General features: G+C 36.7%; 1 protein-coding gene across 4 annotated transcripts in view; it reads right to left on the reverse strand.

The window, feature by feature from the left end:
• Nucleotides 1-13715, reverse strand: part of LOC117295354 (myocyte-specific enhancer factor 2C-like) — a 93134-nt gene that overhangs the window by 49151 nt on the left and 30268 nt on the right. For all 4 annotated transcript variants that reach the window (XM_033777953.1, XM_033777955.1, XM_033777951.1 and 1 more), the window contains exon 3: nt 2111-2181. The gene's annotated coding sequence lies outside the window, so the exon portion shown is untranslated. The remainder of the gene's footprint in view (nt 1-2110; nt 2182-13715) is intronic.

Consider the following 13715-nt stretch of genomic DNA (forward strand, 5'->3'; position numbering starts at 1 on the left):
TGCATTTCGTGCAAAGGTGCAAGTTTTAACTATACTTGGAGACCTGTTATTTGAAGAATTCCCTGCTCTCAAAATGAGACAGAACACTGCTCCATATACTTTGAATCAATAATTTGTTTCCAAATAGGTCAAACTATAATGCATAATATTAGTACCATATTCAGTACAGGATTTAAGATAACCATAACCCCTCTCATTCCCCAACTGTGGGCTGAGTTCATTACATGTTTTCTTCCTTGCGACATGAGCATCACTTGTGATGAATAACAGCGCATAAGTAGTCTGTTTCTTCTTATTATTATTAGTTCAATAACTTATGTACCAGTACCTAAGTTCACTTAGGCATGGATGACTAAGTGAACAAAACCAAACTTGTACATTTTTTGTTGAAGAATATCCTAATAATTGAGAAAGACTCTGCTGGGGTCCAAACATAGGAGCCAATATCCATGTTTGCATTTTATAAAAAGTCCTTTTGGTTGGCAATCAATTTGCAAAGACTAACCTTCTTAATACTCTATGAAGAATTTCAAAAACATTTTGAAAAGATAAAAATTTGTTGAGCAGACAATTTTTGAAGCAATTGTTTGTATTTGACTTCATTATTTTTATGTGTTGCAAACTGATGGTTTGTGATGTTGTTATTATTGTTTTGTTAAAAACAAAACAATTTCCGATAAGTGAACCCTGATCTTTACAGTGGATAAAAATCAGTCGCCAGTCTCTTTTCAGACACGGATGTTTGATGTCTACTCGGACACTGCCAGCAGGTGACTTGCATCTGTAATGGTTTGTGACGCAGTGGTGCAATATTTATCTGCACGCAAAGTCTCTCGACTCGAGCCGTTCAACGAGGGGGGAGGCTTCTCCAACGCGTTCTGGTCAGGGGAAGCGAGCAAATTGTGCGTGCGGTGATTCCCGCGGTCTAGGCACCGCTAATGGCAGCGCGAGAGTGCATTTCCAAGTAAAATACATCTCCTCTGAGTACAGGGTCATGCCCCAGCCAAGAAGCCCCCAATCTGCATCTACGCATGTGGCCAGAAATACCACACTGAACGAGGAGGAAGTTAAACTTTTGCACATTTTCTACCCTAGGTTAAATACGCTTTAGTAAATTATGAACAAACGCTGAACATACCTCAATTGTAGTATCTAAATATACAGATAGTCCATTTTGAAAGTTCAATTGCACTGTTCAGTGCCCTTGTTGCTGGTATCTTGTTGTAGCAGTGAACGACAAAACTCCAATGAAGTAAAGTTGTAATTCCCATGGCATGTCTATGGTTTACCAGGAACCACACATGGGCCGATAAGAATTGGTAAATGCTGAGCAAATTTTGACATTTCAGATGTGCCTCAACAAAAGCTGCATTCAGAGATAACTCTGAACCACGTCCAATATGTACAGTAAGTAAGACACTCAAAAGCTTTATACATGGCAAATTCTTCAAACATGTGCTGCAATTGCTTGTGACCTTTTCTAAGTATTTGCTTTGCCTTTTATCAGCATAAAAAGGGTGCAATAACTAAATTTCCGTCTTCAATCCGTGCTATCACGTTCCGGCAAAGGGGGCTACAGCTGTACGATGACAATCCACCAATGATCCCCTGGCCAAATTGCCTACAGAATGAGCAAACCCGGGGTACAAATTGGAGATTTCACAGGGGCGGATTCCCGGACGTGCAAACCGGAGAGCATGAAAGATTATCCGGCCGCGGAGCAGTCGAGGAATTCTCTATCCGATCTATAGGAATTTCATTACGCAGTACAAATCCCCGAGCATGGGTGATGATTTAATGGCCATGTAACCCAAGCCAGGGCAAGGTTTTCGTAATTTATCCGGAAGTCTCCCCAAAATGAAGAGAGGGATCAATGGTTCTCCCCCACCTCACAAAACAGTGTGTCTCAACGATTTCCCAGAGAATGCTGTGACGTCAGCAAATCAGGAAAAGAGGCTCGGCCGCAGCGTAATTTGTAGGAAATATTGAATTATGTTTGCCCTGCTTTAGCCCAGCACGGTATACAGCAACTGTGAACAACAGACGCCCGTCCTTTTTTAGAAAGTACAATGCTCACTCAAACACACACAGCAAATCAAAGCTGTTTTACCTTTTTGACTGGAGTAATCCTTAAGACTTCCACTCTATCTTGTGCATGTGCTGGTATCTCCTATCAAGAATCTGTGAAACAAACAACAAAATGGCAAAAAAAAAAAATTGATCATTCAAGTATTAATAACAATTTGTTGATATAATCATTTTCTCAAATCAGGGAAACTCCCTAATACTCACAGGACTGAATTCAATACACAGACTGAACAAAAAGAAATGTATAAATCTGACAATAGCGACAATGAAAACGAAACACATACGTCAGATCCTATCATGTCAGAGACTGCACACTCCATTGTGATTATTCTTACTTAGTTAGAGAAGGAAAAGATCAACAATGTCCCCGAGTCCAAACCTCTCCCCTCTATCAGTAATCACAAGTCAAGGTGATTTCAGAAAACTAAAGTGCCCGGGGATTCCTCTCTGATGAAGTTACTTCCCGGGAATTGCGTCATTCTCAGATACAAATTTCTAAGCTTTTAGCGTTGAAAGACAACTTTTGTTTCTTTCTTATGATAACTGTCCAGGCTATTACAATTATTGTGTTCACTTCGGAAAAGTAATTACATTTTGAGGTCTGCTGAAGATGTATGATGCAGCTGATATCCATCAATTATTGGGTGTATCAAAACTTTATATACAAAAGGTAGACATCAGCAAGTATTGTGAAAAAAGGGAGAGGAAAAAGGAATCGACCATCTTGTCTACTCCATCATGAAGTCATCATTTACAATCACAACTCAAAGATTTGCCTGTAAAATTATCATTAAGCGTGCTAAAGTAAAAGATACAAAAAATGATTCAACATATACAATGCCTTGAAATAGCACCCATCTAATAATACAAAGGGAATCAATGTGTGGTGAACAGGTTTTCAACTAGTGGTTTAATCCCAACGAGTCCTTGTTCTTGATAATTTTACCGAGACGAAGTCATCAGAGTTGGGAGAAAATAACGGGAAAACCCACCCTTGTTTCCGCACGTTTCGCCATGTCATGACATGTGTTTAAAACAAATTCGTTATTCTCGATATCGAGAACTAATAATTGTTTTAATGTTTTATCAATTTTTTAATGTTTTTTCCACGAGAACCAATAATTGTTTTAATGTTTTATCAAAAAGTAAAGCATTTCATGGAATAATATTTGAAGGGAAGTCTTTCACCATTACCTTCTGTAAACCCTGTAAGTCATTTGTAAATCTGTGAACTTTTAATTTTTGTTCTGTTCAGAAAGTGTCCAATGCCTTTAAAGGCAGTGGACACTATTGGTAATTACTCAAAATATTAATCAGCATGAAACCTATCTTGGTAGTGAGTAGTGGGGAGAGGTTGGTAGTATAAAACATTGTGAGAAACGGCTCCCTCTGAAGTGACATAATTTTTGAGAAAGAAGTTATTTTCCACGAATTAGATTTCGAGACCTCAAGTTTAGAATTTGAGGTCTCGAAATCAAGCATCTGAAAGCACACAACTATGTGTGACAAGGGTGCTTTTTTCTTTCATAGTTATCTCGCATCTCGAGGTCAACTCGAGCTAAATTTTTCACAGGTTTGTTCAAATTTTCACAGGTTTGTTATTTTATGCATATGTTGAGATACACCAAGTGAGAAGACTGGTCTTTGACAATTACCAATAGTGTCTAGTGTCTGTAAGGAGGGTACCCTGAGAATTTACGTTATTTATGTGAACGACCTACGATCAAAATTTATAGGACTAGTTCTTCTGTAAGACGGTCATTATTCAATCAAATCTTCTTCCTAAAGTCTTTTTAAACAAAATTCTTCACAAAACGGCCAGAATTTGTGTGACCATTTCATGTTTGATAACTAACATGATCATCAGTACGGCAAAACTGAATACATGTAAACATGGAAAACTAAGGCCCTTTGTTGATTTGTTAAATTTATTTTAATCTCATTTATACCATGACTGTCTAAATTTCACTTTCCCAACAATCTTGTATAATTTTCGTAACCATAAACTACGTAAAACTTAAATATGTAAAGAAACAGAATCGTGCACACATAGAACAATGGTTGGGACCAACTTGGTAAGCTGAAAGTTCAACTACACACATGACTTTCACAATATACCAAAAAGTATTGAGTGTTACTTGAGAGAAAATAAAACTATTGCAAACTGCTTACCAACCAAAAGGACATAATGGTATTAAGTTGATGGCATGACTTCGTCCCTACCAGAGTCTTTCTCAAAAGGCTAAATGACAACATGGCAGAGTAATTTCATGGTAAATCTGATAATCAGTTTGTTTCTGAGCACCTGATCAAATTTCTGATATAAATTGGCCGAACTGTTTTTAACTCTTAAAGAGCCAACCTTTAAAACCAACATTCAGTCAGGCCTGTATGCTTCGTTTTTGAAAGGGCAAGGGCACCAAGGCATTTCCTTCTTGGTAAAGGGCACCCTATGATGAAATTGCAAATTTGTAATGGAGCTATTCAAGGGCACCAAGGCAATGACCAGGGGACATGGAGGCAATCGCCTTCATTGCCTCCATAGAGTATCAGGCCTGTACACTTATCCATAATGGTAGTCAGAATTATTTGGCCCCATACTCTACAGCATCATCCCCAGCGTCATATTACAAACCTTACCCATATGTTGAGCCAATACACATGACGCTTAAAGGCACTGCACACCTTTGGTAATTATTATACAAAGACCAGTACTCTCACTTATCCCAACATGTATAAAATAACAAATCTGTGAAAATTTTTGCTCAATTGGTTGTTGAAAGTTGCAAGAGAATAATGAACGGGAAAAAAAACACCCTTGTTGGACAAAATTGTGTGCTTTCAGATGTCCAATAAAAGGCTTCAGGCCTGAAGTCTTTTAATATTTGAATGAGAAATTGGCCGAGCTGTTTTTCACAATGTTTTATTCTATCAAAAGCTCCCCATTGCTCAACACCAATGATAATTATTTTGAGTAATTACCAATAGTGTCCAGTGCCTTTAAAGTCATCCCCTAATTAGTTCCTTCATCTCCCTCTCCAGTCTTTCATCTAAAAAAATTAAAACGGCCCATCAGACCTTCGAGATATTTTCTCAGAGCCATTTCAGTCTTGCCTAAAGTGGCATTCTTGGATTTGAAACAACTGCATGTTGTTTGTACTGTGAATGACACAAGGGCAGTTGGGTTGATACATCTAGCCATGCATTTTATGCCCAGGGATGCACATTCAAAGAGCTGAGATCCACAGAATGTTTTCATAGCAGATTTAGAGTAATGGAACGGTGAAAGAGTCAATTGAGGATTTTTTTAAAGGCAGATACTTAAGGGATCCTTGGGAAAAAAACTGATTTCGTAAATACATGTTCGCAAAGGATGTATATAGCTACTAATTTTTCAAATTACTTTATCCTGATGTTTACTGTAAAATAAACATAAATTTACGGGACCAGACATGCTTGAAATATTTACTGATCTATTACTAGCACTTTATGGGAGATTTAAGCTTGTTGTCAGAAAAGTTCTGACCACACTAGTCTGACAATCTTTTTTCTCCACCAGATATCATTGTTCTTTTTCTCAACCATTTTCAGTTCCACAAGTGAAACTCTTTTTAAAACCTTTTTGGTGTTTTGTTTATATTGCCTCTGGTTTTTAGAAAAATATTTGCTGGTGCCGCAAGACTTCTTAATAACATTTTGAATCTTGTTTGAAACACAAGCTCTGTATGCACTATGACTTTGAGTATTTGCATACTCTGTATTCAAATCGAGTAGAATTCCTGTAAAATGATACAGTATTTAACTCCAACTGTAAATTTTTTTTAACTGTTAATGTTTTGGCAGGAGTTTTGATTACTATTGGCTTCTATCAAAGAATTATCTGCACTGGGACACTTTTCTTATGGCAGCATAAGACTTCTCTCATGAGACAGAATTATCAAGAACCATGCAGGCCTCATCGTGTTTAAACAACTAGTTTAAAACTGTTGATTCCTATAAATACCTACCGTTAAAAAAAGCCTGTAAAAGTTTAGTACAGATCTGATAGTAAGGCCTCACCTCATCTCTGAGTTGAATATCGAACTTGCATGCCTAAGTTTAAAACTATTGCACACAAGTTTCAATCTTACAGGAGCCAAATATGTGACCTTTTATATTATTTTGCCATGAAATGGGTGCACTCCACACAATCATCTGATAGCACCCTCTTTTGACTCGATAAGGTCAGGTCATTATTTGATCAGCTTTAACTGTGTTTATGACGCATGTTTAAACATGTCAACGTGATCTCCTCTCGACAAATCACATTGGATAAATTGTTCCAAATATATGAATGTTCTTTTAGTAGACGTTTTCCTTATGACAGTCTTACATCATGTTACATCATGGTTTACAAAGCTCATCATGTACAAAATGTACAAAATGTATGAATGTTGCAGATAATAATGACAAAGGGACGAACAAATATTTTGTCTGAAATATACCCTTCGAATAGAAATAAAATAAAAAATATCTGTATCTGAAAACGTTTCTCTACTCTCTGAGGGGTCATGTCCGTTCACAAACGCTCTGGCCAGAGATACAGTTGAAACTCGCTGTCACCTCGCTTAACAGTGATTGATTCAACATTCTTGTGAAATACACTGACTGCTTTTTCTTGCTTTTTCAACAAGCAGACAACATATTCAACTGAATATTTCAGTGAATTTTATTGTAAATGTGTTTCTTGATATTTTGTAAATAATTCAGCATTACATTAACAAAAACAAAAACGATGTTCCAATCTTTTACACAGTAAAACTTGGTCTGTAGCTAACATTTAGTAGCAGATTTTGCACAATAGAAAACACACCTGTTTACTTGCAAAAGAATTTACAGAAAGTGCATCTATCTTCAGAAGAAGTTACAAAACGACATCTCCTTTGTGTAACTTCAGATCAAGTTTTAATCATACATCCACGACTAACTTTTTTCCTGCGGTAAAAAATGTTCTTACTACCTCCCTAGTGGGTTTCCTTTTTCAAGAAATATTGATAATTAATTGAACTGCCAACGTCTACCCACATTTCTTTCCCTTTTTTCATTTGATAAGTGCACAAATTGTTGAAACATTTAGTGATTAAATACAAAATGGTTGTAAGGTTTAACTTGCTACAAAGACTCTTGATTTCCCAGTGGCTTTGGCGATGGAAAAGCAAAAGAAAGGGATTCTTTTCAAAGATTACTCAGCCATGGAACAGTTGATGTTTAAATACACATTTGGTTCACATGTATATTTTTTTATATATATTAAAACTCCTAAAACGAAATCAGTTGGATTAAAAGATATGATAAATCCGGTGGGAAATAGACAGTTTTTATGACAGAACCAAAAGGATGTTTATTTAGCAGAAAGAGTAAGACAACAGCCTTTTTATCTAACAACAATTTCTCAAATAATCCTTAGGTTGATTACAGGTTTAACAATTGAATGCCAAGGCTTATGTCTGAAAATTTATGGGGTTTTTTCTTGAGATTGCCAAACGAAATGTCTAGAGCACCTCCTCCCTGTTCCCAATTATAAGAAATAAGGTTTCTTTTTGAGCATCACAGACTTCTCATATTGTACTCCTCAGGGACTTTTCTCTTGAATACATAATTTCAATTGGGTCATTCCGTGTAAAATCAACCAATGTTCTGAAAATTGGAATGAACCACCTCTCAGATTTGCCTGAAATTCCTTTTAAATAATCATCTGTATGTGTATGAGCAAGTGCAAAACAAATTTTCCAACTCGGAATGAAGGTTCCTTAAAGTGGACATGGCATAACCCCTTTTGGTCAACGTCTACTTTTTTGAAAAGGGCAAGGGTGCCAAGCTATAAACCCTATGAGGAAATTGTATATTTTTGATTGAAGCATTTCAAGGGCACAAAGACATTGGCATTGGGCATGGAGGCAATTAATTGCCTTTGTTGCTGTAGTTGTAGAATTCATACAGTCTCAATGTCTTGTCAATCCATTCCATCTCAAATGTCATCACATCTTGTATTGTGTTTCATCGTTCCATCAATGCATACAAAAACAAATTAGTAATTTGTTTCTTCTAAAACCATTAAGGATGCTCTCCTTTATAATTAGAAAATTCTTCCTCTGTGGTCTCAATCATTGGGCTTATTTTTTAACCAAAATATTTCAATTTGAAAGACATGAAGAGAAAATCTTTTATTTGTAGGACTTTATTACAAAGGTTAGACTGTAACTATGAAGTTATAATTTTGTCTCATAACCATTGGTTTCACTTGCTGCCAACAAAACATATATTTTATTACATGCCAGTTTCTCTGTGGCTCCTATGTCATTTAAGCAAGCCAATTTAATTGTCAAAAACAAAGAAAAGTATAAATGTTCGTTAGCTCTTTTTTTTTTGGAGGGGGGGGTTAACAAACCCTTAAGGCTTTTAAGTTCATATAAAAAAAGCAAGATTAGCCAATAAAAGGATGTTTTATCATGGGTGTGTCATTGCCAGCGGTGAAGAGCACCAGACTCAAGCTCCGGTGTTTTTCTGATTATATAGTCTGGGTTCAAATCCCAGTCATGGCACTTGCGTCCTTGAGGAAAAACACTTTTACCATAATTACTTTGTCCTTCGGACAGAATATCATGGAAGAGCAGGGGTTAACCCAGGTTTTTCTGGTTCTTGAAGCAAGCACCCTTGTTTACAGACTTCCTCATGCTTGCAGGCTACAGTGATTAAGTTCACTTATGAGGCACCCTTGGTTTCATTAGCAGATATCGCGATAATAGTCCATGCATGTACATTTTAGCATTGATCTCACAATTAGTAAACCACAAGTCTTCTTACGTACGAGGTGGAATTACAGCTGCAATTTTCCATCTAAATTAATTTAAGAGGAAATTAAATATTGTTAAAAGACAACAGCTTTAGATTTATTGTACAGCAAATGATATGCGAAATATTTTTATGGAAACATTAACAACTTAAAAGTTGACGTTTTGTTTGATTTAAGAATCTCCGGGGAATATTGTAATTCTTTATAGAGGACACAAAAAAATCTTCTTTGTAGATGAACAAGAAAGCTTAATATTATTCAGTATTCGCTTGTAATTTAAAAACCATGGCATCAGTGCAAGGCAAGGCCTCTCTGCCAGCTAGCGACAGGACATACGTGGAGAGAATTTCCTCACAACTGGGGCAGTTTAACCACTCGCCTGGTCTCCAGGAAGCTACCCCCACGTCTGTGCCCCAGCACCCCCTTGACTTGATCTTCCTATAGGCTAATGGAGCCTTTCCTGCCAGCCGAGTCCAGCCATCTCATCCTGACTCATGCGTTTTGTGCAGGTTTGTTTTGCAACAAATTAGACTGGGTAGAGAGAAAAGGGAGTGGGGCTAGCTGGAGGACGCCAGTGTGCTGAGTAAAACAAGAACTAGCAGTGTTAAGGGCCAAATAGAACGGAATCTGTTCACACCTATAACACACCCTGCTTCCTCCTCTATCAGTACAACAACAATGTTGAAACATGTTTATCTGATTTTAAGTCATACATAACAACACGAAAAGAAACAAAAAATTCTTTGGTTCAAAAGTAATAACTTTCTTTCTTTTTTATGTTGCCTTTGATTTTAAAATAATATTAATTTGAGCTCAACTTTGGTTTATGCTAGAGTGTTTGATAAGGCTTCTGTGCACGAACACACAAATTATTGTACACTTGTTTAGATCAATATACTGATTTGCAGATGACTTAAGAAGCAGGCCCTCTGTTGACAAAGAACGTGTACAAGGAGCCATAATTTTTAATCATTTTGATTAACAAGGCACTACTATTTTACCCCCGTTCTGCACAAAAGCAGCTGAGAATACTAGTTTTTTTACATTGTAATAAATAATACCAAAATGTTTCAATCGGAATGATATCATAAGAGGACCATGTGATTTGTTAAAGGCACTGGACACTATTGGTAATTGTCAAAAACTAGCCTTCTCACTTGGTGTATCTCAACATATGCATAAAATAACAAACCTGTGAAAATTGGAGCTCAATCGGTCTTCGAACTTGTGAGATAATAATGAAAGAAAAAAACACCCATGTCACACATAGTTGTCTGCGTTTAGATGGTTGATTTCGAGACCTCAAGTTCTAAATCTGAGGTCTCGAAATCAAATTCGTGGAAAATTACTTCTTTCTCGAAAACTATGGCACTTCAGAGGGAGCCGTTTCTCACAATGTTTTATACTACCAACCTCTCCCCATTACTCGTTACCAAGAAAGGTTTTGTGCTAATAATTATTTTGAGTAATTACCAAGTGTCCACTGCCTTTAACCATTCCTATGGTTTTTGTTTAGTTATTCTTCAAACAAGAAGTATGTAGATGGAATTATGCATCAGGGATTAAGAATATTAATTTTGGATTTACCCATACATGTATACACCGAATAATGTCTGTGATTTTTTTTCACAGAGCCAGAGAAGTACTGAGTATATTATACAGTGCTAACAAAAATCAGTGTACATATGGGTAAAACCAAAACTAATAAAAAGTTTGTAGCCCATTTATTTATTTTAACATGTGTGACATTTACCAAAAACACGACTTCTTCATTTGGGCAGAAGTATTGATTTTTTAGAAGGGTTGCAAAATTGTGATTTCTTCATGTGGTAATAAATGCCATGACTTAGACCCAAAAACAAACAAAACGCATGCCGTCATATAAAATAATTCATAATAAACCCAAAATTAGAAATTTGTAACCATTTCCTTTGTGGATAAAACAAAAAGTTTCCTGATAAAATTTTGCCAAAGTCCATCATCCATATCAGTCCACTGTGAACAGCCCAGGGTTCACATAAGTGAACACTTCTTGGGTGGGAAAAAGGTTCTCTTGCCTTTGAAGATAAAAAATCAAAATGATGATTTTTTTTTTTCTTTTTTTTCCTGATAACAGAGGCTTAATACTGAAGTCCATTAGTTAATCATAAAACTGACCATTCCAATTGTCAGATGAATCTACGATCTAGAGATATAATTTAGGTCACAATCTGTGGTAGGGTTTAAAACTAAAGGGGTTGTTAAAACAAGAACGGACTTGAAGATGGAAGGTTACTTGCGGTGACCTTAGCCATGAACTTGTTAATTATGAATTAAGCCTTCACAAATCCTTCAAAACGAATTGTGTTTTAGATTTCCTTTGTTTGATTTAGATCAGCCACTTTTTTATTCTCAATAAGCGAGACACCTCGCGGTTTTGAAGAATACTTGTATGAATTTCTTGAGTTCACAGTCTAGTCTACATATGATGGATGATTCATTGTCTCACAAATAAAGTTCCATATAATGACTAACATTGTCACATTTTCTCTAGCTGTATCACAGAGCAAGGAAACATCACAACGAACGGAAAGTTGACAGTGTGTCATTTACTGATAAGCAACCTTTAAAACAAGTAAACTATCTAAGTTATCTTAGGCCTGATAATTCATGGAGGACAATTGCCTCATTTGCCCCTGGTCATTGCCTTGGTGCCCTGTGCTCCAATAGAAAATTACAATGTACACATGTACATGCAAGACAGCCGACACCATTGTTATTTATAACACACTTAAGCACACCCCACTAGAGGATACAGACAAACATATAACAAATTTAAACAATTTCAGTTGAATTTGAATGTTGGGTAAGGTTGAAATATTCAACTAATTTGCCTGACACTGGTGTAATGTTAGCCGCACGGCCCCTGCAATGACCCATGTGTCTTTTCTAATGTACAATAATATCAAACCATGACTGCGCATGGATTAAGAGTACCATCAGTATGTATTCATTTGATGGGCCATTAGGGACTTTTCGTTTCGACGACGGATGGTTCTGCGACGGTTGTTCAGCTTAACGTTGTCGTTTTCAGCACAACGAAGATTCATCCCAAGTACTGTCGCAGAAATTGAGGGACGACCGTCCTCAAAGCCGACGCATGCGCAGATGACGCCAAATGTCATCTTTACCGTCGCAGAACCATCCGTCGTCGAAAACGAAAAGTCCCTAATATTAGAGTTGGGTTGCTGCTATCGTGCCAACTTGTCAACTGTCAAGATTTCACACACTGAATGCTTAAAAAGTAAAGCGCCAATGACTTTGTTTATTTGACAAGCATAATGGATTACTTCTTCCATGGTTTAATAACTGAATTCTTGTTAGGGTAGCTGACAGTGGTACACAGCCCCCTTTAAATTTCTACTGATTTCCTCAGAAGGAAATTATGTATTTAGAGTTTGAGGCCAGTGGAGGCAGGTGATCCTGAGCCAAGGTGGTCAAGAGGACGCAAACAGCTTGTTATCCAGACACTTTAGAGTAACAGGGCACATTTTCTCAGCAGCCCAGTTTCGAAAAGCTGTTAAGCAAAAACAAATTGGATCAGAAAAGATATCCTGCCTAGTAGAATAGGATACAAGCCAGGACCCAATCTGTTTAGCAGGAAATGGTGTTTAGCAAATCGGCTACTGAGCAAACATAAGCAGAGAGTTAGTCACAAGCAGTGCACGTAAATGGTACTTTTGATGGATAACAGTTTCTGCTTAGCAAGAATTTTCATTGCCAATCTTTTTTTAACCTTGAAACTGGTCCCATTGACACTCTGAAACTGGTGCTTCTGCTTTGATACAAATGAGGGGGGGGGGTCTTTTGTAAAAACAAAAATTAAATGACGGATGTTAGAAAAATACGAATAAATCCGTTTTGAAATAAATCTGCAATAAAATGCACATTGTATTTTGAACATTATTGACATTTAAGAAAAGAAGGGCTCTTGAAATTCCACTAAATTAACCCCATTTCCTGTTTTCCTTCCACTACAATGCAGGGGAATAAAAAAATACCCTAGACCACTAAGTGTAGGCTACATGTAGTCTACGTGTGTGGTCATTGAGGCATACAAAGCAAATGAGCCCCAAGCTTCATTAACAACAACATTAAAATCACATTAAAACCTACAAGCTTAATTGGCAATTCTATTTTGTACACCATTACGACTGGACTTCTCCATCTTAACACCCATATTTTCCAGCCCTTTATTTTTTTGGCAGAATAAGGCTACAGTTGAGTTTTCTTTATCTCAATAAAAAACCCTTTTCTGCATGTAATAGTGAAAAAAGGGCCAGACTTGAAGGGGGAATCAGTTCAGTTTGAGTTTCATGAAGTATCAGTATTGAATACCTTTACAAAATTATTAACTTATTTGTTATTCCTTCCTTTAATTGGTTCAGTCTCATATGTCAGCTGGTTTAATAATATATCAATGTGTTTGTCTTGTCTGTGCTGTTTCAAACAAGGGCAGTTTAAACTTTCACAGACTGGGATAATACAATTTGCATCTATCTATATTTATCTATCAATCTATTTAACTAATTTCCTGCTTGGATGATCTCTGAGTAAAAAAGACCAGTAGCCCCAAGCCAAAATGGCCTGGTGAATTGTATGTTGCCTAATTGCTTCAGATTAATTCTAGTTAACTAAACGAAAGCAGGCAAGTTAAACAGCTGTAGTATTACCACATTTGCCACTTTGCCATTTTTGGGTAATAGACGCTTTTGGTTTACAGTAAAGATGCCTTTTACTTTGGAAAAAGTTTTCA

This window comes from Asterias rubens, chromosome 10, assembly GCF_902459465.1.
Source record: "Asterias rubens chromosome 10, eAstRub1.3, whole genome shotgun sequence".
NCBI lineage: Eukaryota > Metazoa > Echinodermata > Asteroidea > Forcipulatida > Asteriidae > Asterias > Asterias rubens.